Raw genomic sequence first — 23,008 nt, 5'->3', positions numbered from 1 at the left:
CCCTGCTGAGCAGAGAGCCCAATGTGGGGCTCGATCCCAGGACCCTGAGATTATGACCTGAGCTGAAGGCAGAGGCTTAACCCACTGAGCCACCCAGGCGCCCCTATTACATGGTTTTTAATGGTTGTTCGTAACGTAGGTGTATATTGCCGTTACTTATTTCAATTCCATAGTTGGGCATTTAGATTGTTTTTTTCTTCAACTCATTAATTGGACCTATGTTAGCTGATTTCCTAGCATGAGTCAGCAGTAGAATAGATCCAAAGCACTTAAGGTTTCTGCCTCATGGAGCTGTAGATCCACAGAGGAAAGTTGATTCTCAGTGGTAAAAAGTGCTATGGGGACAAAATTCTAGAAGTAGTGAGTGAAGAGCCAAAATAAGGGATGGCCTTGGGGTCCTGGAAGGGCCTCCCTGAGGAGATATTTACAAGAAGGTGTGAAGATTAGAAAAGGGTTAGCTGTGTCAACACGTAGTGGTAGGGATGAGTGGGCAGAGCTGAATATGAACAAAGTCCCAGGGGTGCCAGTTGGCGGGGGGCAGGGATGAAAATCTTAGATTGCTGAGAGATGGTTGGTGTAGGTACTTCCTAGGGAACAAGGGGTTGAGGGTGCCAGGTGAAGCTGGAGAGACAAGCAGGGACCAGATGATTAAGTACTTTGGTCTTAATTAGCAAAACGGTGAGCAGCCATGTGAGGGCAACATCGGTGGTGTGCTTTCAGAAAATAACTGTGACAGTGGTGTGAAGAATCAGGTAGCAGAAATTATTTTTTTTAAGATTTTATTTATTTATTTGAGAGAGAGTGAACACAGAGGGAGAGGGAGAGAAAGAAGCAGACTCCCCGCTCAGCGGAGAGCCTGATCATGCAGGACTCGAACCCAGGATGCTGGGATCATGACCTGAGCCCAAGGCAGATGCTTAACTGACTGAGCCACCCGGCCACCCCCAGCTGGCAGGAATTCTTGACCTTTAATGTGGCGTTGACCTCTCCTGCTGTCTGCTGAAACCTAGGGGACACCTTCTACGAAAACGGTTTTTGAATCTGTAAAATAAAGCACGTAGGATAACAAAGGAGACCAATTATACTGAAATACAGGTGCCAAAATATTAAACTCATGTATGTGATTGTAGTGGTATGTGTGCTTCTTTATCAATATATCAAATAATAAGATTTAATGGGGAGTCTGCTAGCTCCTGTAATTTCAAAGGAGTGACTGAAGTAAGTAATACGTCTGACGACTGTCATGTGACTTGGAAATACCTGATTTCTCTTGGCGGCAATGACCTGGTAGTATTTGGAGTACTAGTACTCTCCTAATAGTAGTATGTTTGTTGCTAACATTCATGATTGAGTGAAATGGTAAATTTCACTTTGAGATTAATGAAAATAAGGGTGTACTGTTTCCCCCCACCCGAGTTCATGGGTCCCCTAAATTCTATCCACAAGACTCCTCGGGAGTCCGTGGACCCTGGGCTAAGAACTTCTGAGGGGAAGATGAGTAAAAGCCGGAAGCCAATTAGGAGGCAGTTGTAGGTGAGAGATTGGGTTAGCCGGAAGAAGGCAGCAGTGGACATGGGAGAAGAGAAGGAGCAGGAAGCCAGACCTTCAGTGGTGAGTTTAAAGCATCCCAGTGGCATTGCCGGGCAGGCAGCTGATGCCGGGAACTCAGAGGAATGATCTGGACCCATCCAAGTGTGAGGGGCATGTTCCTAGAGCTTGTGGCTGCAACCCTGGACATTGACAAGGGTGCCCAGAAGTTGAATCAAGTGAGTGGAGAAAGAGCCCAGGAATCAGCCTTCAACACCGATGGCCCAGGGGGAGGGCAGGAGATGGTTGAAGACATGGAGGAGGAGTATGGGAGTCGTAGCAGAGTAGCCAGGAGGGGTGGTTACCTGGAAGCCATTTTAAGGCGAGTGTTCTCAATGATGTTGAAAGACATTCAGAGGTTAAATAAAATGAGAATTGAAAAACATATCTTGAATTTATTATCAAGAGGCTATGAATGACTAGAAGAGAGTGATTTTGGAAAGGTGATATGAGCGGAATGCAGTTTGATGTAGCGATAGGAGGGAGTCGGAGGGAAGAACTTGGAGAAAGCCGGTGTAGATGACTGTGGTCCGGAAGGATGCACACCGTTCCGAAGAATGGGCTTATAAGTCACCGTTTCCTCTCATGCCCATTACCTGCTTCACCTTGTCTCTCCCCCATGGAGAAAATCTTGATGGGGGAGGAGGGAAGATGTGTTTGTGGTTTGCTGGTTTTATGTTATATAAATGGGATAAGCTACATGTATTATTGTTTTATACACACATGAGACATGTTTTGGAGACAGTAGTACCTACTAATAGCTGACATTTCTAGGGCCGTTACCCCATACCAGGCAGCGTTCTAAGCACTTATAAACCTCACATGAACCCCGTAAGACTACCGTTCCTACCTGCATTTTACAGAGGTTACAAAGTTTTCTTCTGGTCATTATAGCCAGACCCTTAAACAGGGAAACAGCCATCCAGGAACCACTGTCACAGTCTTGTTTATAGCAGTAAACCTCGGAAGGGGCATCTGCCAAATATTACTACAGCTGGGATTAGGAGACAGGAAGTCTGGTTCAAGACCTCCTCGTTCTGCTGCATAATAATATAGAACACAGCAATATTGTCTTTATTTTACTTGTCCTCATGGCTGGGCCTTTAGGTTTGTCTCTTCTTTTTCTCATAACAAACTAGTCTTCTGTGAACATTCATCTATAGCTCATGAATATGTCCCAGTATCTTTCTAGAGTAATTACGGAGATAAAGAATTTTTGACAGATACCTCTGCCAAGAAAGTTTATGATTGTAATCAGAGCTGTGATGAACCGTGGGCTCGTGAACGTCTGTTTCCTTGTGTGAGGGTCCCGGCAAGAATATTAAATATGGTACTCACCAAAAGTGTATAGTTTTTTTTTTTTAAATCTAGTAAAATGTACTGTATTATTTCATATATCCCCATAATATGAATACTGCATTATGTCAACATCTTTCCAAAAAAACTATTCTTTGCCCCAAAAAATAAGTCAATAAAATAAGCAATACTCAGAATTCCCAGCTTTCTCTGGGCAGATTTTCTCTGCCTCTTTGCTGCTTGTTAGCTGTCCTTCCACCTTGTAGGATGCCAGGGGCCTAGATGATGCTAGAACACAGTCACAGTTAACCAAATGACTGTTTCTGGGCTGGACTGTTTTTAGAGAAAGGTGCTGTTGAGTGGCAATGGGTGGAAACTGCCTCTTTGACTCCCACCTGTGGCTCAGCCCTTAGCTTCCTTGGTGGAAGAATTCATGTAGCCAGTGACCAAATACTCTATTTCAAAATCCCCAAATCCATGCTTATTTTACCTAATCAGCCTTTGTCCTTCATTGTCTCAGGAATGAATCCCTGAAAGGAAGGAGGGCAGCTCTGAACTCATGCAAAAATAGCCAATTCTAGGCTTATTTACATGAACTTTTTTTTTCTTAAGAATTTATTTATTTGACGGAGAGAGATCACAAGCAGGCAGAGGGAGAAGCAGGCTCTCTGCTGAGCAAGGAGCCCAATGTGGGACTCGATCCCAGGACCCTGGGATCATGACCTGAGCTGAAGGCAGATGCTTAACCAACTGAGCCACCCAGGCGTCCCTACATGAACTTTTATAAGGCAGCACAAATGCTGACGATCTGGATGGAGATGGGCCAGCCTCGCAGGAGGTTGGCTCACCCTGGGTTTCATGCGTGACTACCATCCTAGCGCTACTGAGAAAGGCTTCCTGTGTCTGTGATTTCTGGAGACCGATGAACCATCAGTTTTTCAACCTTACCCAGCCACCCCTTGCTCTGGTAGTTGTGCACTGTTGCCTTTTTAGGCTCCCAGGGTCAAAATCAACTGGTGAACCTGTGGAGTAGTCCATCGCCGAGCATTTTTAACCAGATGATTGCTGATTCAGGACTTTCTTTGGACCATTTAGTTAACCAGTGAACTCACCAGCAGTGCTGCAAATAGGAATGTATTACTTTTTTTTTCTTCTCCCACAAAGGACTTCATGATTCAGGGGTCAAAAAATCGTAGTAAACAAGACTGGATTTAGGGGCGTAGACTTGCTGTGACATTGTACCAAGTCAGCTTTGTCCCTTGTCCATTACCAAAAGAAATGTTTACCTACCTCCTAGAATGGTAGGGAAGAGATTGTGTGCTAGTTCCCAATAGTTTTACATTTTAATTATAGAAATGTGTGTTTCATTCTTTCAAGATGTGGCTGGGTAGGTAGATAACTGAAAGACTGGTTTTTAAATCGTCTTTGCTTTAGTTCTTAGGAGAGAGCAAATAGTGTAATTAATGGCTAAGAGCACGGGCTATGGAACACAAGGTTGCCTGGGGTTGCGTCTCTAGCACCACCACTTACTAACTGTGTGACCTAAGGCAAGCCACTTAACCTCTCTGTTCCTTGTTTTTCTGGTCTGAGAATTAAATGAGTAATACACAAAAAGCGCTTCGTACAGTGTCTGGCTCATGGTGAGTGCTCAGGAAATGTCACCCACTCTTGTTATTTTTGCAACCCCAAATACTGGTAATATGTCTCCCATGTTGGCTTCCATCCTTCTCTTCCCCAGCCTGTATGGTGAGTCCAGCTAGAAAGGTGTGGCAAGGGTTGGTTCCAGGTCCCTAGGGAGGATAAAGCCCACATACTTGTTGGGGATCTGTCACCTGTTGGTTCCAAAAGGGGAGCAGTTTGCTACTTTTATAGCTGCTGCATTTGAATAAGTGGGGGGACTTCTGGAACTTTGAGGTTTCATCACTGAGGGAGAAGAGGAGAACCCTGATGACCAGTGTCCTCGTGGGGTCCAGGTGCGAAGGAAGTCTGTACACATGGTTTTGCCCCATTCTTTGTTCACATGGCTTACTGAAGACCATTCTGGGGAAGAGGGAGCATAGTTTTACTTTTTTCTCCATGGAATCAATCTCCTGTATATATTTAGATTTAATTGTTTAAAATTAAGATTCATGTAGGGGCACCTGGATGGCTCAGTTGATTAGGCGTCTCGGCTCAGGTCTTCATCTCAGGGTCATGAGTTCAAGCCCCACATTGGGCTCCACGCTTGGTATGGAGCTTACTAAAAAAAAAAATTAAAAATTAAAAAATAAATTAAGATCGATCTTTAAGGGATGAGCAGAAGTGACCAGTATGTATTATTTTTGTTGATTCTTTGTTACTTCATAACCAAAGAAATGCCCACATTTGAATATTTGCAGGGAAAATCATTTAATTCATTGAAAAATGAGTATTTTCTTTTCTTAAAGATTTTATTTATTTATTTGAGATAGAGTGAGAGAGAGAACGAATGGGGGGTGAGGGGCAGAGGGAGAAGCGACTCCCTGCTGAGCAGGGAGCCCAATATGGAGAGACTCGATCCCAGGACTCTGGGATTGTGACCTGAGCTGAAGCCAGATGCTTAAACCGATTGAGCCACCCAGGCACCCCTAAATGAATATTTTCTAACCTTGAAAAAAAGGCGGGGGAGGGTAGCTTAAAATCAGAAGTGCCGTCAGCCTTGTCTGGAGAGAAGGATGGTCAGAATGCAGCCTCCAAATATAATTTATTAACTGGTTATCATGTAAGGGATTTTGTATTTTGTGAGAATTATTAATGTAAGTAGTTATATTAGTTTGCTAGGTTTGCCAGAACAAAGGACCATAGACTGGGTGGCTTCAAGAGTAGAAATTTATTTTCTCACAATTCTGGACACTGGAAGTCCAAGATCAAGGTGCCAGCAGGATTTGTTACTTCTGGGGCCTCTCTCCGTGGCTTGCACTTAGGTCTTCCCCAGCGCATACATACCTCATGTCCTTCCTCATAAGGACACCAGTCCTGCTAGATCCGGGCCCACCTTGAAGCCCTCCCATAACCGTAGTTACCTCTGTAAATGCCATGTCTCCAAATACTGTCACGTGCCAAGGAACTGGGGGTCACTCAGTTGGGAATATATGTGAAAAGACATGTTTTAATTACAACAACAGAGGTTTGTTGGAAGTTGAGTGAAGCTGAGGGGTTATTTTAAGGCAGATTCTACTTTACGGCATGCTCCGGACAGGAGAAGCAGAGTCCCAAACAAGAATGGAAGTGTTGCAGTGGGAGAATTACCGGGGCTGCGGCTGGAGGCATGGAAGTGTTGCAGTGGGAGAATTACCGGGGCTGCGGCTGGAGGCATGGGGACAGGCGACACACATCATCATGGTGGACTCTTGGTCTGCAGGGAGCAGAGCCTGCACCCGCAGCCAGATGGACACCCATCGTTTGCAGCCAGTGGGTTGGGGGAAGTGGGGGGATGTTCCCTGTAAGCCAGCCCACTGATAACTTTGCGTACCATCAAATTTTGCACTAACCAGAAAATGCCAACTAGTCACAGACCTTGGTGAAATGTCATTTTTTCCCCCTAATGTGTTTACATATTTCTGTCACTACAAAGTCATCTTATCTTCGGCGCTTAATTATCTGTACTAATGGGGGAGCTTGTTAGTGTGGAAAGCACAAAGACTGATTTTGTTTCCAGCTTCCCGGTCTGGGTCGGTAGGTTTTACGTTCTGGATTCTAGTGCTAGCTCTCTTCTCTGCTCGCCCCGACTCTGTATGCAAGTTGCTGAAGCTCACATGCCTCACCTGTGAGAGGACGGCGTCGGCCAAGTTGGATTCTTGGTTTGCAGACTCAGTGTGCAAAAGACTCAATGTGTTAACAAGTGTACATTCCCTGGACACTTCCCTATCAAGATTCCAATCTGGTAGGGCGTTCACTTGAGACCCAGGAATCTCCACTGTTAGTCAGTATCCCTAAGTGACATCCCTAAGTTCCCTCTGGGAATTCTCTCATCCCACTTTGGGGAACTGGCCCAAGAGCGCTGCTCGTCAGGAAAAGAGATTGGAAGCGAACAGACTTGAGAACAAGTCCGAGTTTGAGAAATGGCCAGTTTCAGATACCTCTTACTGCCTTTTTTGTCCTTGTCCCCAACGCTACACAATTTTAAGTGTTATTTGGTGCCCCCACGCAGCTTTGCTGTGAGACCATAAACATAGGTTGCACAAAATGGTTAAGGGATCTGACTTCAGGGTCATAATTCCTAGTATCTTTGATACTCTCCCAAACTTCCCACTCTCTAGTATCACATGTCTTTGAGCTAAACGATCATGCCTTTATTGGACATGTATTGGCTCTGCTGTCTCCTTTCATGAATCATAGGTGGACATTCTGTCGTTGATCTCATGCCCACGATGAAATGACCACTGCTTTCTTAGGCCTGGACTGTAGAAGAGTAAATGAATCCCTAATGAATGCAGAAGAAAAAAAAAATCGCCAGGAGGCAGAGTGCTTGCCAGGATATTGTGGAGTGGAAAAGGCAGAAAAAGGTCTAGCTAGTGCCGAAAGGGGGAAACAGGCCCTTCTTTTGTTCCAGAAAATCTCAGTGCCCTATATTAGTCTTCTTTGGCTGAGTAACAAATGGCCACAAAGGTAGTGGTTTAAAACAGCACCCATAGTTACTGTAGATCTGGATTCTGAGTGTGGGTTAGCTTGGTCCTCTGCTAAGAGCCTCACCGGCCAAAGGCAAGGTGTCAGCCGGGGCTGCCGTTTCACCTGAGGCTTAGGGCTGTCTCTGAAGCTCACTGGTTACTGGCAGAGTTCATTTCCTTGTGGTTGTGTGACCAGTGTCCTCATTTTCTTGCTTGCTTTTGACCAGGACCATTTTCAGCTCTGTAGACTATCGTTGGGTCCTTGCCTTGTGTCTCTTCCTTTTACACGTGGCAGCGTACTTCTCCAAGACCAGCTTCTGCAGCTGCTTATCTCCTTTATGGGCTCACCTGATTAGATAAGGCCCACCCAAAAGAAACTTCCTTTTAATTAACCCAAAGTTAACTGGTTAAGGGCCTTCATTAATCTGCAAAATCACTTCACCTTATAATGTGATAGAATTGCCCTAGTGATAGCCCATCATGTCCTAAGTCTTGCCCCTACTCAGAGGAGGAACTGTTCAGAGCGTGTAAATCAGGAGGCAGGACCCTCAGGACCATCTTAAGAATTCTGCCTACCACCTGTCAGAGATTATTGTATGTTGGGCACCAAATCTTAACTGCTAATTGGTTACACAGTCTACAAAAATATTAATTCTAATTTCTAGGGTCTCTAATTATATAGATTCTAATCTGCAGCTTTTTTTGGGAAATATTGTTAATCAGAATAAAGTATCCAGCTTTTCCTTCCAGAATATGAAATCACAGAGTGCTAGAAAACCCCAGAGCTCATCCAGTCACCTTACTCCCTGTGCAGAGAGAAAACAGTCTCAGTAGAAAAGACTTTGCAAGGTCACGAAGCAAGGTTTGGAGTCGGCTGGCCCTTTCCAGCCTTGCTTTTCCTATGTGTCTCTTAGTTTTCTTTAAAGATGAGCTCCAGGGGCACCTGGATAGCTCAGTGGGTTAAAGCCTCTGCCTTCAGCTCAGGTCATGATCCCAGGGTCCTGGGATTGAGACCCGCATTGGGAGCCTGCTTCTCTTCCTTTCTCTCTGCCTGCTTCTCTGCCTACTTGTGCTCTCTCTTTCTGCCAAATAAGTAAATAAAAGCTTTAAAAAAAAGAAAATAGAGATGAGCTCCAAGTACTCTTATTAACCTGGAGCTCATTGACGTTAATGAGCAGTGTTCTTTGTTTCCCATTATTGTCCTGAATTAGAACATTTTTCTTATAATGTGTGAATTAGTTAATGAAATGGAATCTTAATAAAGTGAGCATTTATTATTTGTATTTGTATAATCTTTATAAGTTTTAGGATGACTCATACCATCAAGGAATTGTAGAGCTGAGGATGAAGATAGTGATCAGGGAAAGCTCTTGGATCCCGCTGCCTCACCAAAAAGCCCTTTCTTGTAATTGACAGATGAATTGACATTCATCAAGTAATTTTCCATGCTTTTTCCCCTATATTCAGTGATATGGGTAGCTTTTTTTTTTTTTTTTTAATTTCTATTCAAGTAGAAATGTGATTGTTTTTCCATGTCTTCTTTTGGAGTAGAATCTTGCCATTGACAAGACAGTGTTTTCCACAGTGGTGTGTATTAAAGCTTCTGCTCCAGACTGCCTACTACTGACCTCACAGGTAGACAGACTTACCCTTAGCTTGAAAAGGGACTGCTGCCAAGGAAGAAACTAGCTGTGACCCCAGCACGGAGAAAGCGGATATGTCGAGTAGGAGCAAAAAGTCCTTAGCGTGCATGGCTGAAGTAATGCGTGACTTAGCCCAGCCTGAGTGCTCCCTGATCTGGGGAAGAACAACGGGCTCCTTGCAGGCTAGGATCTGGGCTGGTATCTTTGGCAGTTGACAAGGTGTTTTTGTGGGCCACCTCTTTGAGATCGAGAAAACATTGCAGCCATGGGCTATCCCAGGGTCCCGTCTCTCACACCTTCTTACGTATCATCGCTTTTTACAGGCACAGATGAGGGCGTCTCTCACATTCTCAGGAGAGCAGCCTGACCATCTGACCACTGTCTTTGCTAGGAAGCCCCTTATTCCCTGCCTCGCCACCGCATCACACCCTCTTGCTCCCCAGAACATGCCATTTGTGTCTGACACTCTACTCTCTATGAAGCTCTGTCGGTTAAGTGTCTGCCTTTGGCTCGGGTCGTGATTCCAGAGTCTTGGGATCAAGTCCCATGTTGGGCTCCCTGCTCAGTGGGGAGTCTGCTTCTCTGCCCCTCCCCTGGCTCATGCGCTCTCTCTGTCACTCACTCTCTCAAATAAATAAGTAAAATCTTAAATATTAAAAAAAAAAAAAAGGAACTCTTTGTATACTCATTTGGAGATTTGTTAAATCTCCATTAGAACCTAAGTTCCTTGAGGTCAGGGACAGCATCTCTGGTGTGTCCTTGGAGGTCATCTTTATGTCTCTCACCTACTGTAGAAATTCCTCGTCAGCGGGCCTCAGACCTCTGGGAAGAAGAAGGTATTTCAGAGGCTGGGTATCTGAATGGGTACCAGAATTTTACATGCAGGCGACTCTTTTTCAAATATATGTGGATTCTCTTGGGTTGAGTAATACACAAGTCTCCTGAGGGGTGCCCTCGCTTCGTTATCATGTGGGTCTTTTCTCAGTCTGTACTCACAAAGAGTTCATTAAAAGGTGTCTTCGGTGTGTGTGTGTGTGTGTTGCGAGTCACTGCCCTTCTGCATATAGGAAGTGCTTTGCATTGTGAGATGATGGGGATATTGCCCTGTCTCTGGCGTTCTGGCCTCCCGTTTCTTCTGTGAGGTATGCAAAGAACGTGGACAGTGCTTCCCCTTTGTAGCACTGATAACCATCTTGGTTCTTTAATTCCACCTGCACCCCTAGACTGAAGGCTGCTGATCGCCAGGACTGTGTCTGTCTGTGCCCTACTGCCCAACAGAATGACCTCCCCTGGTAGGTTTTGAAACGATGTGTGCGCTCAGACGCTCTGGGATCACAGCTCAGCATGCTTTCAGTACCCACTGTTTAATATGCAGCCACGTTTCTGTTTTTTAAAAGTTGGGAATTCTTAATTCTTAATCATATCAAATAACAAGATTCCCCAAAGGTCTCTGGTCTCCAAATCAGAAGATTTTAGAGGAATACCTTAGCTCATTTTTAATGTTGAAGCCAAATGTCTGCCACCTGGTGTCAGACGAGGAATTAGCATCTCTGCTAATTCTCAACACTGAGTGAATCTTATTGATTTTACTATGTGGTTGTTCAAGTAAATTACACATTTCACATAAAATAATAATAAGCGCCGTTCTGAAATCACTCCTGTCTTGCTTCTTATGGATTTGTATTTAACATTGTTGGGTTTTCCCCCAGTCTAAAAACCAATTTGGAATTAAAGTCTAATTTTAGTGAATTTTCTCTATAATGCTGACTCTGTAGCATCCAGTTTTACAGAGGAGAGAAGTAATAACTTTTCTGTGAAACAAATATAGCCTTAAACATTATCAGTATTTTATGAGTATGTATAAAGCTTATTACTGCTGATAGTTTTTCTAGTAGTTTTGGCCAGAAGGAAGGATAAAAATTCATTTTTAGCAAACCTTTGAGTAGCTTACATTGACTGGTTTGGATTAAATGAGAATGCAGGTTCCCTAGAATTAGAGTCAAATCCCAGTCCGGGGTTGAGAAATAAGAGTTAAGGAAAGAATGTCTTTTGTAAAGATTGAGCTTTGGGGCACCTGGGTGGCTCAGTCAGTTAAGGGTCTGCCTTTGGCTCAGGTCATGATCCCAGGGTCCTGGGATCGAGCCCCGTGTCGGGCTCCCTGCTCGGTGGGAAGCCGGCTTCTCCCTCTGCCGCTCCTCCTGCTTGTGTTCCCTCTCTCACTGTGTGTCTCTGTCAAATAAATAAATAAAATCTTAAAAAAAAAAAAAAAAGACTGAGATTTAAGTAGAGGAAAGTTCTTTTTCTCCTTCCTGCATTCACATCCCTTCCTTACCTGAAATCTGTTCATTTGCAATGCGCAGGAGACCTTATGGCATAACATCCTGCCTTCTAGACCAACAGTAAGATGATAGGAGACAAAGTGTACCATTCCGGGAGTAGCCAGGAGTCTTAAATATTGGAAGATGGATCTGTTTATTAACCGCGTGTAGCCTCTGGTGTCGAGATGCCGGAGGTCCGCCGTGATGTCCCGCCATTCCGTCTGTAGCTCCAAGGAGCTGAACTTCTCCTGCAGCAGTCAGATAATAATTCAACACATAGTTAGACAAGATTAGAGGTGATTACCTACTGGTCGACATAGAAAAGTACCCTGGTGTAGGAGGCTGGGTAGGGTGGAACTAGATCTGAGCGGAGAAGTTGAAGTAAGGGCAAAAGCCTTTTGAGGAGCCCAGCAGAGATGCCTCGTTGTCCCTGTATCACCCGCTTGGACTTCAGTTACTAACGGGCCTGCGGGCCCTTGCTCAAAGCCTGCTTGACTCTACTGTAGACCTGTTCCTAACCCAGCTGCGAGCAGATAAGGGATGAGATTTAGTGAGTTAGAAGAGAGCTGGATGCAAGGAGAAGCTGGGTCAGGAGAGAAAAGAAGCTGATAGAGCCAAGCCTTCCAATATCAGCAAGGGGACAGCTTAACACGGGCAGGGTAGGGGGGCAGAGGACCCAGACTAAACGCAAGGGCCCAGAGAACATGGCAGGTAGCAGTGGTGGATGTAAGGAATTTACATGTGTGTCACTGACAGTTGATAGCCATTGACATTTGGAGTAATGGTCTTAAGTAACCAGAAAAAAGTAAAATTGTGCTTTGGGCACTTTAATAAAACAGAGATGGGAGCAGCAGGCATAGGGCCCTCAGCTTTGTCTAAAGGTGTTGGCCCTACTGGAATGTGAGTTCTTTGAAGGCAAGAACTGTATTTTTTTTTTTCTTCTAAATATTTTATTTATTTGACAGAGAGAGCGAGCCAGAGAGGAAACACAAGCAGGAGGAGAGAGAGAGGGAGAAGCAGGCTCCCCGCTGAGCAGAGAGCCTGATGCAGGGCTCCATCCCAGGACCCTGGGATCAGGACCTGAGCCAAAGGTGGACACTTAACGACTGAGCCATCCAGGCGCTGCAGGGAACTGTATTTCATTCCTATCTGCAACGGGAATGTAGCTGAGTGTAGTCTAAAGCACTGAGTTGTTCAGTAGATGTTCTCTGATGGTGTTAGTTTAAAGAGGATTATTCCCTAGACAAATCTCCATGGAGATATTGGAATTAGATATGCCTGAAACTAGACGTGCAGGCAAACTGTACGTTCAGCATCCCTATGTACAGTTCTGTAACAGAGAAGTGGTTAGGCAGCTTCTGTCTTTTTAGTCTCTACTGATTTTTTTTTTTTTTTTTTTTAGATTTCTTATTTATTTATTTGACAGAGAGAGACACAGTGAGAGAGGAAACACAATCAGGGGGAGTGGGAGAGGGAGAAGCAGGCTTCCCACTGAGCAGGGAGCCAGATGCGGGGCTCAATCCCAGGATCGTGGGCTCATGACCTGAGCTGAAGGCAGATGCTTAATGACTGAGCCACCCAGGTACCCCTCTACTGATATATTTTTAACTATAAAAAAGCCACAAATCCTTTTTTAAAACTAATCTATGAACCATCCACTTAATGATTTACTAGTTCGTTGTGTGGGTCTGAGCAGCTTCTGTGTGCTTGACCTTGGGCCAGATCCCATGGGTGCAAATTGGTACAGATTTCTCCCTGCCCTTCCATAATTCTGCAGATAGACGGTATCTAAAGGTACTAACTATTGTATGGGTTGAACTGTGTCCCCCAGAAAGATATATTGAAGTCCCAGCTCCTGATACCTGTGCGTGTGATCTTATGTGGGAATGGGATCCTTTCTGAAGTGATCAAGTGAAGGTGAGGAAAATCACCAGAGCAGGCAGCCCTTCATCCATTATGACTGGTGACCTTGAGAAGAGGGAAAGCTGGACACAGCCCAAAGGGAGAAAGCCCTGGGATGATGGGGGCATACAGAGGAGGAAGGAAGGGGCCATGTGAAGGTGGGGGGGCAGCCTGGAGTCATATTGCTACAAACCAAGGGATCCCCGGGGCCTCCAGCAGCTGGAAAAGGCAGGGAAGGACCCTCTCCTGGTGGCTTTGGAGGGGAGCAGGGGCCTGCCAACACCTTAGATTTTATATTGCTAGGCTCTAGTACTGGGAGACAATAAATTTCTTATTTTATTATAAGCCATCCAGTTTGTGGTACTCTGTTATGACAGCCCAAGAAAAGGAGCACAGCTGTAGTCCATTTCTTTTTGAATCAGAATTCTGGGAGGAAATAGGTGATCTCTCCAATGGGGTCACTGAGGAGAGTTTAAGGAAGGCTCTGTGTATAGGAGCTTGGGCCAGATTGAGAATTTCCAGGGGGTGGGGAAGCCTTCTGGGGTTGATGGCCACAAGTTCCCATTGGCACATCCAATCCCAAAGGGCCAAGGAGAGGGGAGGTTCCTGGAACTGAGGTGGAGCTAGATTTGCAGCTTTAAGTACAGGAAAGGGGTGGGCTAGAGTGAGCAGGGGAAGTCACAGCTTGACCTCTTAGCCTTAGCCTCTCATTGGTGAAACTTGCCAAGGGTTTTTTAGACTCTGGATTAGAAAGGTTGGAAAGTAGATTGAAAAGGGAAACTGGAGACTATCCCACACATTTGGGGCAAGGAGTTTATGTCACTCAAAGGTGTTTTCTCTCTGAGAAGGAAAGAATCTGATGTCCAAGACAGTATTGTTCATACCATTGGTTCTCAACAAATACTGAGATTGCCAACACAGGCCACCCAGAATTGCTTATTTTGGAGTCCAAGATTCAAGGCAGTGGAATTCATTCAACAAATTCTTATTAAGCACTTACTATGGTGCCGGATACCAGATAGCCCCTAGGGATAAGCTCCAAGTAAAACAGACTGTCCTTATTCTCACAGAACTTAACTCCTAGAACTCAGAGTTCTACTCCTAGAACTTAGTCTAGTTGGCACCAACTATGTGAACAAGGGTTAAAACTCCCACAGGACTCCACACTCTCATATTACTCGGTGTAATTTTAAGTTAAAAACTAAATGCCACTCTCCCCCCGCCCCCCATGAACTGCAGGCTTCATGCAGCCAGTGAAGGGGCCTCTCGTGTTTATCGCCAGGTCCCAACCCCTAGCCCAATGCCTGGCTCCTGGCAGATGTTCACTGAAAGAATAGATGAATGAAAGAATGAATAAATGACAGAGTGCCTTGATTTCCAGAGAGGAAAAGTTTTTCTTCTATTCTTTCAGGTTCTGTGATGGGGGACTGCAAATTAAACTGACCTAAGCCAGATTAGCAAGAGGAAGAAACCCAGATTTAATTATGTACTTAGGCACGAGAGTTCTTGAGGAAATGTGACTCAGGGAGGCTGTTAGAATTTAGGACTTATATTCACTATTAATAAGAGATGGGAGGAGCAGAGGGCACTTCTAGGAGAGCACATGACTTTTTAGAGGGTTGTGGGAGGAAAGTCACTATGAAAAAGCAGATGATTTTTTTTTTTTTTTTTTAACTAAGTGAGCTCTTAAGAGGATAGGAGATGTGATAGTTTGGTGACTTGTGTTTGGGCGTTGACTGCTCATTTCCCAGAATAGATTAGAGTTGCTCCCTGGAGGAGGTGATTTATGACAACTGAGTTCTTTTGGGAGGGTCTCCTTTTAGGCAGGTAAGGGATTTCAGGAACTCAGACACCTTCAGCTCAAGATAATTTCTGTACCACAGAATTATTCTACCATAGGCTTATTCTAGACCCTTTTGTTTTACTATTTAGGAGTTTCTGAAAATTAGAGGCTTAGAAATGTTTATAATTGGACAAAGTCACTACATGAGAGAAAACATTTGAAAGGATTATTTGGGTGAGTCCTTTACAAAGCAAGCATGTTAAAATAGTCTACGATTTATCTGCTTTGTAATTCTAAAATTTAATTTTGGGGCATTTTGTTCAGCTTTAGAGATTGAAACCAGGTGTTATCTTTTTGTTTGTTGTTGGTCATTGTTCCCCTAAACTGCTCGCCCCTAAGAAGATGCACTGAAGTTAAACAAAAGCCTGTATGGGAATATGACTGGATTTGCTATGCGCTCTACCCTTTTCACATCTAAGTCAATGATTTAAATCTAGACTAAGAATTTGGGGGAAATAGTTTTATTAGTTTAATGTTAAAGCAAAACATCTGCCCCTTGGTGTCCGGTTAAGAACCAAAACGTGTCAGAGGGAGTGGTTGGTTATGTGATAAACTTTCTTCCCTTGCTCTTAAAACGTTGGCTAGTATTAAATTAGGGGTATTAGGTTCTTTAGGCCTCCAAAATACCATTACTAAACAGAAACCAGCAACTCCTTTGATGACCATATAAGGAAAGTATTTCTAGGAAAAATGTCATAGAATCCATGAGCGGCTGTGTTGTCTAATAGCCTCAGGATGGGGAGATTTAAAGAGAATGAAAGCAGCTGACTTAACCGTTTTCCCCCAGAAAGTTCCTGCTATTTCTGCATAAAGATGTATGATGTGATCCTTAGAGAGGCTCACTCCAATTATTGCCTCTATCTGAATAAGTAGAGAATCTAGTTTTTATACTCGTTGGTGGTATAAAATGCTTTCTTAGCTTTAGAGAAATTGAGTAAAATCACTTGTAAAAAAAAAAAAAATTGGGGTTGGAAACCAAAGAAAGAAGGCAGGTTCAAAAAGCCACTGATCTGTTTCTCAAAACGTGGTGTGAATTTTAGATTTAAAATGTGGCCTTCCTCCCGGAATTTGAGTCTCAGAAGGAAGAATAGTGTTAATAGACCCTCATTTCTAGATTTTGTGGGAGTTCCTCAGTCAATACAAATATATCGAGCAACAAGAAGACATTTCCTAGCCTTGACTTAGGAGTTATTCTCGCAAAACCCAGCTGGAGGGCTCCCCCATGCTAGGAACATTTAAGTTCCAAGTACGTATGCGGAAAATTGCTTTCCCTCTTGAGGTCACAGCCATAAATAAACAGCACAGTCAGAAGGGACTAAAGAGTTATGGAACCACAGGGAATTTTTAGATGACAGAGGGGCAAATGTATTTGTCCTGTCCATGAGAAAAAAACTCTTCAGTGTTTGGCAGAAACGATCCTTCATTTGTGTCGGACTTAAGGTGACAGCTGGCCTGGCACTAGGAGTGGTAAAGCCAGCAGGGTCCCAGGAAAATCAAGATGCTTCATTCCGGCTCTAGCCTTACACATGACGTGGCGTTTAGGATCCGTGACTCCTGGCCGGGTGGTGCCCTGTAGCCATCCTCAGAGCCCCAGACACTCGCAGATATTTCCAAATGCCCCTAGGGGTAGGAACTGTCCCTGGTGTGAACCACTTGAGTCTAGCCTTTGGTCTTGAGGCACGCAGGTCCCACTGACAGGACCCGTCCTGAAACAAGGTGAATGGATGCGGGAGGTGATCTTCAGTCTCCAAACAAGCAAATAAACAAAAACCCAAATGCAGTTAATTTAAATGCCTTTGACACAAGAAAAAAAAAAAAGTGGGGATGGGTGGCAGTTTCTAAACTTTCAGTGTTCATTCATTTGTGGCTCTTATTTACAAAGAATTACGATTCTCACAGAATTTTCAAATGCATCTGTATAGTCATCTGAGATGTTCATCATTTTTGTAATTCATAAGGGCGGAAGAGGGAATGGACCCACCTCACCGCCCCCCGCCCCTTCCCACCTCCTTGGTAGCAAAGGATCAGTTCCTAATGAGAGTCCGTCCTTCAGAAGGGATGACACCGGAGTAAGATGGGCAGCTTCTAACCTAAGAAGATTTAGGATGATGTCAGTAATTGTAAGAGCAGAATATGTTTTGAAAAATCCCTCACTAATTACGGGGCTGGTGTGTTGAACTTCAGTACCTGTTGTCATGATATGCACAGAATAGAGATGCTAAAGCACAATCTTATTGATTAAAAAAAGCTCAGCCTGCTTCTAATACTTAATGGGGATTTCAGGAGATTATATTGGGTAACCTTGGGTTGAAAGATGTTTTCTTATATTCCGACACTGGCCAGCGTATCCTTTATTTAACCCGACTCATCCTCATCCTCTCCTTTTAAACATAAGCTTGTGCACAGAGATATGGCCGGAAGTCAGTTGTCATGACAACAGTTACACGCTGGGAGGAAGGAGCCTTTCAAATGGCCAGTGACTGGGTTTTTAATCACTGATTTATGTTGATAGCAACATTGAATGGGGATGGAGAATTTGTAATTATGTGTTATTTTGGCTTAATAGTTTCACTTCTATTACTGACATGTCATTTTTGAACATGTGTTATGATACACAATTTTTACCCTAATGCAATTCATTTCATCTGTTTTCTATCTTGTCAGTAATAATATTCCCCAAACACACACAGTCCCTGCTCAGAACTTTTGATAGTATTTTGTTGCCTGTGTAAGAAATTCAGAACTTAGGAGTATGGTGGTACTTAGTGGGCCTTGTGGAATGTGGCTTCCTCCCTCCCATTCATCTTCGTCTCTCAACGGCATCCATTATGGCTCCCAACACATACGCAGCAATCCTTGACCCTGGTCGTGAGGAGCTGAGGGAGATGGATACCTCATATTGGAAACAGTTATACTAAAAGGGGGAAAAAATGCCCTAACTAATTTGTATCTAAAAGGAGGTAGTACAGGGAAGAACAGGTTAATTTTTTAAAAATGGGCGATTAGGGAAAATTTCATGGAGGGAGCAATCTTTGAAATTTTAGCTTGAGGGCAGGAGAGAAGGAGGAGTTTCCAGTCCAGGGAAACAGCCGAAGCGAGGCAGGGGGTTGCAGGACTGCGTGGTGTGAGTGTGTGGTTGGCCTGGACTAGAAGGGCCATAAGGGAGTGAGGTGGTAAAGGGGCAGGCGCCATTGAAGAGGGGTTTGGGTGCACAGCTGAGGGAAGTCTACTTACTTTGGGATGAGGGGCAGGGAGTGGCTGGATTGGTGTCTCTGGGAGATTACTGGCTGTGGTAGGGTCAGAGGGAGCGCTGTAGGCCTAGTCACTGATCGTGAGCCCCTTTCAAATCCGGGTGAGGCTCTTGAGAGCTTAGCCGGAAGCAGCGCTGTGGAGGTGGAAAAGCAGGCCATGAACCTGAGCGCCTCGGACGGTTCTGGATCCAGTCCTGAAATGGGTAGTTCTGTTGACTGACTGACACGTGCATGGGAGCACGGATTCTGGGGTGGCGCCTGCCTGCTGGGATGCTCAGTTCTACCGTTACTTGTCGGGACCACGAGCCCGTTGCTTCTTTCTCTCTGCATCCTCTACGGACTGGAGTAAGAGAACCCAACCTTCTAGGGTTCTTGGAAGGAGGAAATGAACCGAGGCACAGAGTGTTTCCAAGAGCAGCCGGCCGGGGGCTAGCAGCGCAGTGACGTATTCACGCGGGTGCTGCTGGGGGTGGAACGTGGGGACATGGCTGAGCCTTTGGTCCTTAACAAAAATTGTCTTCCACAATCATGAGAGAGTGACTTAGCTGACTGCCTTCCTCCCCACACACCTCAGTCCGCCTCTCTCGAAGCACTTCCAGTTAATTTGACGCACCGCGGTTGACCATCCATATGCGCAAGGCACTCTCCTCAGTGCTGGCGGCAGAAAAACGGACATTTGAAGTCTCGTCATAAAGGGGCTTCAGTAGGTGGCAGCTGGTCCATACAAAAGAGTGTAGGAAAAATAGTCTACCTGTGACAAAGGACCACATGTGACAGAGAATAAGCAAGAAAGGGGTAATTACAGTGAATACATAATCCCTAAATTGTTAGCACCATTTTGATTTTGGAAGTACCTCTCGGTAGCGGATACGGAAATCATACATTTGTGTATCTCTGTTGATAAATTATAGAATATTTTTCCAGTTATTTTATTTTAAATTACTTCACCATGAGCTACAGTAGAAGTTTTCCTTTAGTCAGGTTGCAAGGACCAGACTTGAATTCCTGAAGAGCAACATTTATCTGAGGGAAGTTTTTAAGGCAGGAACAATGGAAGGTGGTAGGTGCTTCTGATGGTTGGCAATTCTAGATCTAGAATTGTAATATTTAATTCTGAACCATTCTTATATCCTTCCAGGCAGGGAGCCACATTTATGTTTGTGGGTTTTGTTTTTCAGGACCTCCGAAATGGAGGTTCCAAAGGAATTTTTACAAAAAGGATCCCTCTTGACCCCCTGACTCACTGGAAACCTCTAGATCAGTGTGTCCATCAGAAATACAGTGTGAGGCAGATATGTGATATTAAATATTCTAATAGCCACAATCGGTAAAAAGAAACAAGTGAAATTAATTTTAATTGTGGATTTTATTTAACCCAATATATTTTAGGTACTCTCATTTCAACATAGAACCTGTACAAAAATTATAATTAAGTCTTTTCTAGGGGCACCTAGGTGGCTTAGTCGGTAAGTGTCTGCCTTCAGCTCAGGTCATAATCCCCGGAGTCCTGGGTTTGAGCCCCATATCAGTCTCCCTGCTCAACAGAGAGCCTGCTTCTCCCTCTCCCTCTGCCCCTTTCCCCTACTTACGCCCTCCCTCTCTCTCTCCCCTTTCTCTCTCTCTCAAATAGATAAAATCTTTTAAAAATATATATATTTTTTCTATTATTATACTAAGTTGTCCACACCCAGTGTGTGTTTCTCACTAGTGGCACACCTCCCTTAAGACAAGCTGCACTGCACGTGCTCAGTTGCCCACGGGGCCAGTGGCTGCCATATTGGACCAGCTTGGCTCTACAACTTTGGGCTTTTCAGAGCCCTACATCACTTCTGTGGCTACCAAAGCGATGTCTGTCTCTTTGGTGATTTTTCATTAGTGTTTTTATCCTTTAGGAAAAATACACAAATGTAAAAACATGAGTTTATTTTGGATCTCGGTTGCAGATAGTTGAACTAATCGTATGCCCTGCTTCACAATGTACTTTCATCACTGGTGCATACAAAATGTTGCTCTTGTTTTATGTGCTCCCTTATTTACTCCCTCTTATTCCCTTACCTCCCTCCCCTTCTCCACCCATAGGCAATCATCTAATGCATTTAATGGGTAACTCTTTGTTCAAAAATATATTTGTGACCTTGGGGCACCTGGGTGGCTCAGTGGGTTAAGCCTCTGCCTTCAGCTCGGGTCATGATCTCAGGGTCCTGGGATCCAGCCCTGCATCGGGCTCTCTGCTTAGCAGGGAGCCTGCTTTCTCCTCTCTCCCTGTCTCCCTGCCTACCTCTCTGTCTGTCACATAAATAAATAAAATCTTTAAAATATATATATATATACATATATATATATGTATATATATATATATATATATTTGTGACCTTGTTTTGTGTGTGTGTTTGTAATTTTTAAAGGGTATTTTTTCAGGCACTGTGTTTTAAAAGATCTATCCATAGGACTGTGTGTACAGCTAATACCTAGTTTCTAACTGCCACATGGTGCCACATGGCCTGTGGTGTGACTCCCAACACATCTCCCTTCTCCCCTCATAGAGAGATAAGCTCCTAGCTTGCCTCTTTGTCCCCAGCACTACAGTTAGTCCCACAGGGAATATCCTCACACACATCTTCCGGTGGGACTGTGTGAGAGAGAATGTGGGAACAAAACTCTTAGTATTGCTGGCTCAATAGGATACATATTATTTACTTGTGAAAGAATATATTTTTATTGATGGATATAGTTTTATATAATTTTGTCCAGTGAAAAATATAGGATTACAGTTATTTGTTGAATCAGATCCTTTTGACCAGTAGAGTGGATCAAGTTATGGCTTATTATTTTTTTTTTTTAGGGGTAGCTAACCAAGTCAACTGTCACACATGTGTTTCTCAAACAGACCCAGTATCCGTGAAAGAGGCCAAGTCTTCCTAGGGTGACCGGTTTGAAATCGGGGCCAAGTCCAAGTATAATCTTTATTTACAAGTCTTGCTCCATCAGTAGAGTGTAATCTGTTTTTTAAATGAATTAGTCATTGACACACAAAATGGAAGGAAAAAAGTTATTACCCTGAAAGAAAAACCCCATCGGAAATTTACACAGAAAGTGTGCTTTTACTTTTTAAAGTAATTTATACTGTTTGTTTCTCCAAAGGGAATTTCAGAAAAACAAAAAACAAACCCAAAACACCGGCATTATCTTTCATTCACCTTTTCTGGGCTCTTGACTCTGTGGTTAGGAACTTCCCACTATAATGTCTAAAGGGAGGGGTCGGTGCTCTCAGTTCATTTATCCATGCGTGTCTGCAACAAAGGAAAGCTCACAGAGTTTGTTTCTATAAGGAAGGAGCACAAACAGCTCTCCAGGCTGAAGATCTCCACAGAGTCCGACCCGTATCCCAGTGACATCTGCCTGTTTTGCAACAAGGAAGACTTCGACACAGCGTTGGATTCGTCTGCTTGCAAGGAATGTTCTTCTCTACCCACTTCTGAGATCTAAGCATCATCTGTGTGCTCTTAATAGCCTGTAGGTTCTGTCATTTTTTGCAGAGGGAAAGTAGTGGGGAAAGCTGAGGGGAAAGATGCATAGAACATACCAGAATTCGAGACCGGATAGACCTTTACAAATGGACACTACCAACTGACCTAGGAATGGAGCTAACCCAGAACAAAAGATCAGAGTTTCCCAAGTGAGAGCTTAGAATTTGAGACAAAAAAGAAAAAAAAATCCTATTTCTGTTGCATATAATTTTGGAATCCTTCCCGGACAACCTGCAGATGAGAACTTTTAATGCTTCAAGAACATTTTTCTGGGAGGAAAATAATTTTAACCTGTTGGTTGAACCTTGAGGCCTAGTGGGTTAACTGGTGCCTTTGTGAGTGAATAAAAACTAGCTAACAGTTATTCCGTTCTTTTTTGGATGTCTTACAAAGTAGAACCCAATTGAGACTCAGCAGACAGGATGCTTAGTGGTACATAGGCTCCCACCCTCCTCCTTTCCTTCCTCTCCTTTGTCCTCCTCTTTCCTGTAGTTGTCATTCGTATAGATATTATCTAGGTAGCTTCTTTTTTTAAAAAAAAGAAGGCTTTATTTATTCATTTGAGAGAGAGCACGAGTAGAGGGGGAGGGGGAGAAGGAGAAGCAGACTCCCTCCTGAGCAGGAAAGCCTGAAGCAGGGCTTGAGCCTGGGACCCTCAGATCATGATTTCAGCACAAGGCAGATGTGCTTAACTGACTGAGCCATCCAGGCATCCCAGGTAGCTTCTAAGTTTCACAGGATGAGCTATGCAAAAAGGGAGCCACTCCCAACCACATTCAGTTACCTCCAGGAAACTTACATTGCACACCTACTGTGTGAGAGACATACTCGTGGTACCTTGGTTGATTAAGATCAGAAGAGGAACAGGACTGACCTTTGCTTTAAGTCACTCTGATCTGCTTAATCTGTCACTGACAGCATCTCTAGGACACTGTTTCTGCAATTTCTTGCTTTTGGGAGCCCACAATTTAAATACCAAATAGTTCTTTATCCTAATCTTTATAGATGGGAAGTGC

At 44.0% G+C, this 23,008-nt stretch overlaps 1 protein-coding gene across 12 annotated transcripts in view; it reads left to right on the top strand.

Annotated features, from left to right (window-relative positions):
- APBB2 (amyloid beta precursor protein binding family B member 2) overlaps positions 1–23,008 on the top strand; it is a 377,389-nt gene that overhangs the window by 225,270 nt on the left and 129,111 nt on the right. The window lies entirely within an intron of this gene.

This window comes from Mustela nigripes, chromosome 1 (assembly GCF_022355385.1).
Source record: "Mustela nigripes isolate SB6536 chromosome 1, MUSNIG.SB6536, whole genome shotgun sequence".
NCBI lineage: Eukaryota > Metazoa > Chordata > Mammalia > Carnivora > Mustelidae > Mustela > Mustela nigripes.
The sequence above is the reverse complement of the archived record's forward strand: the minus strand, read 5'-3'. Positions and strand labels throughout refer to the sequence as shown.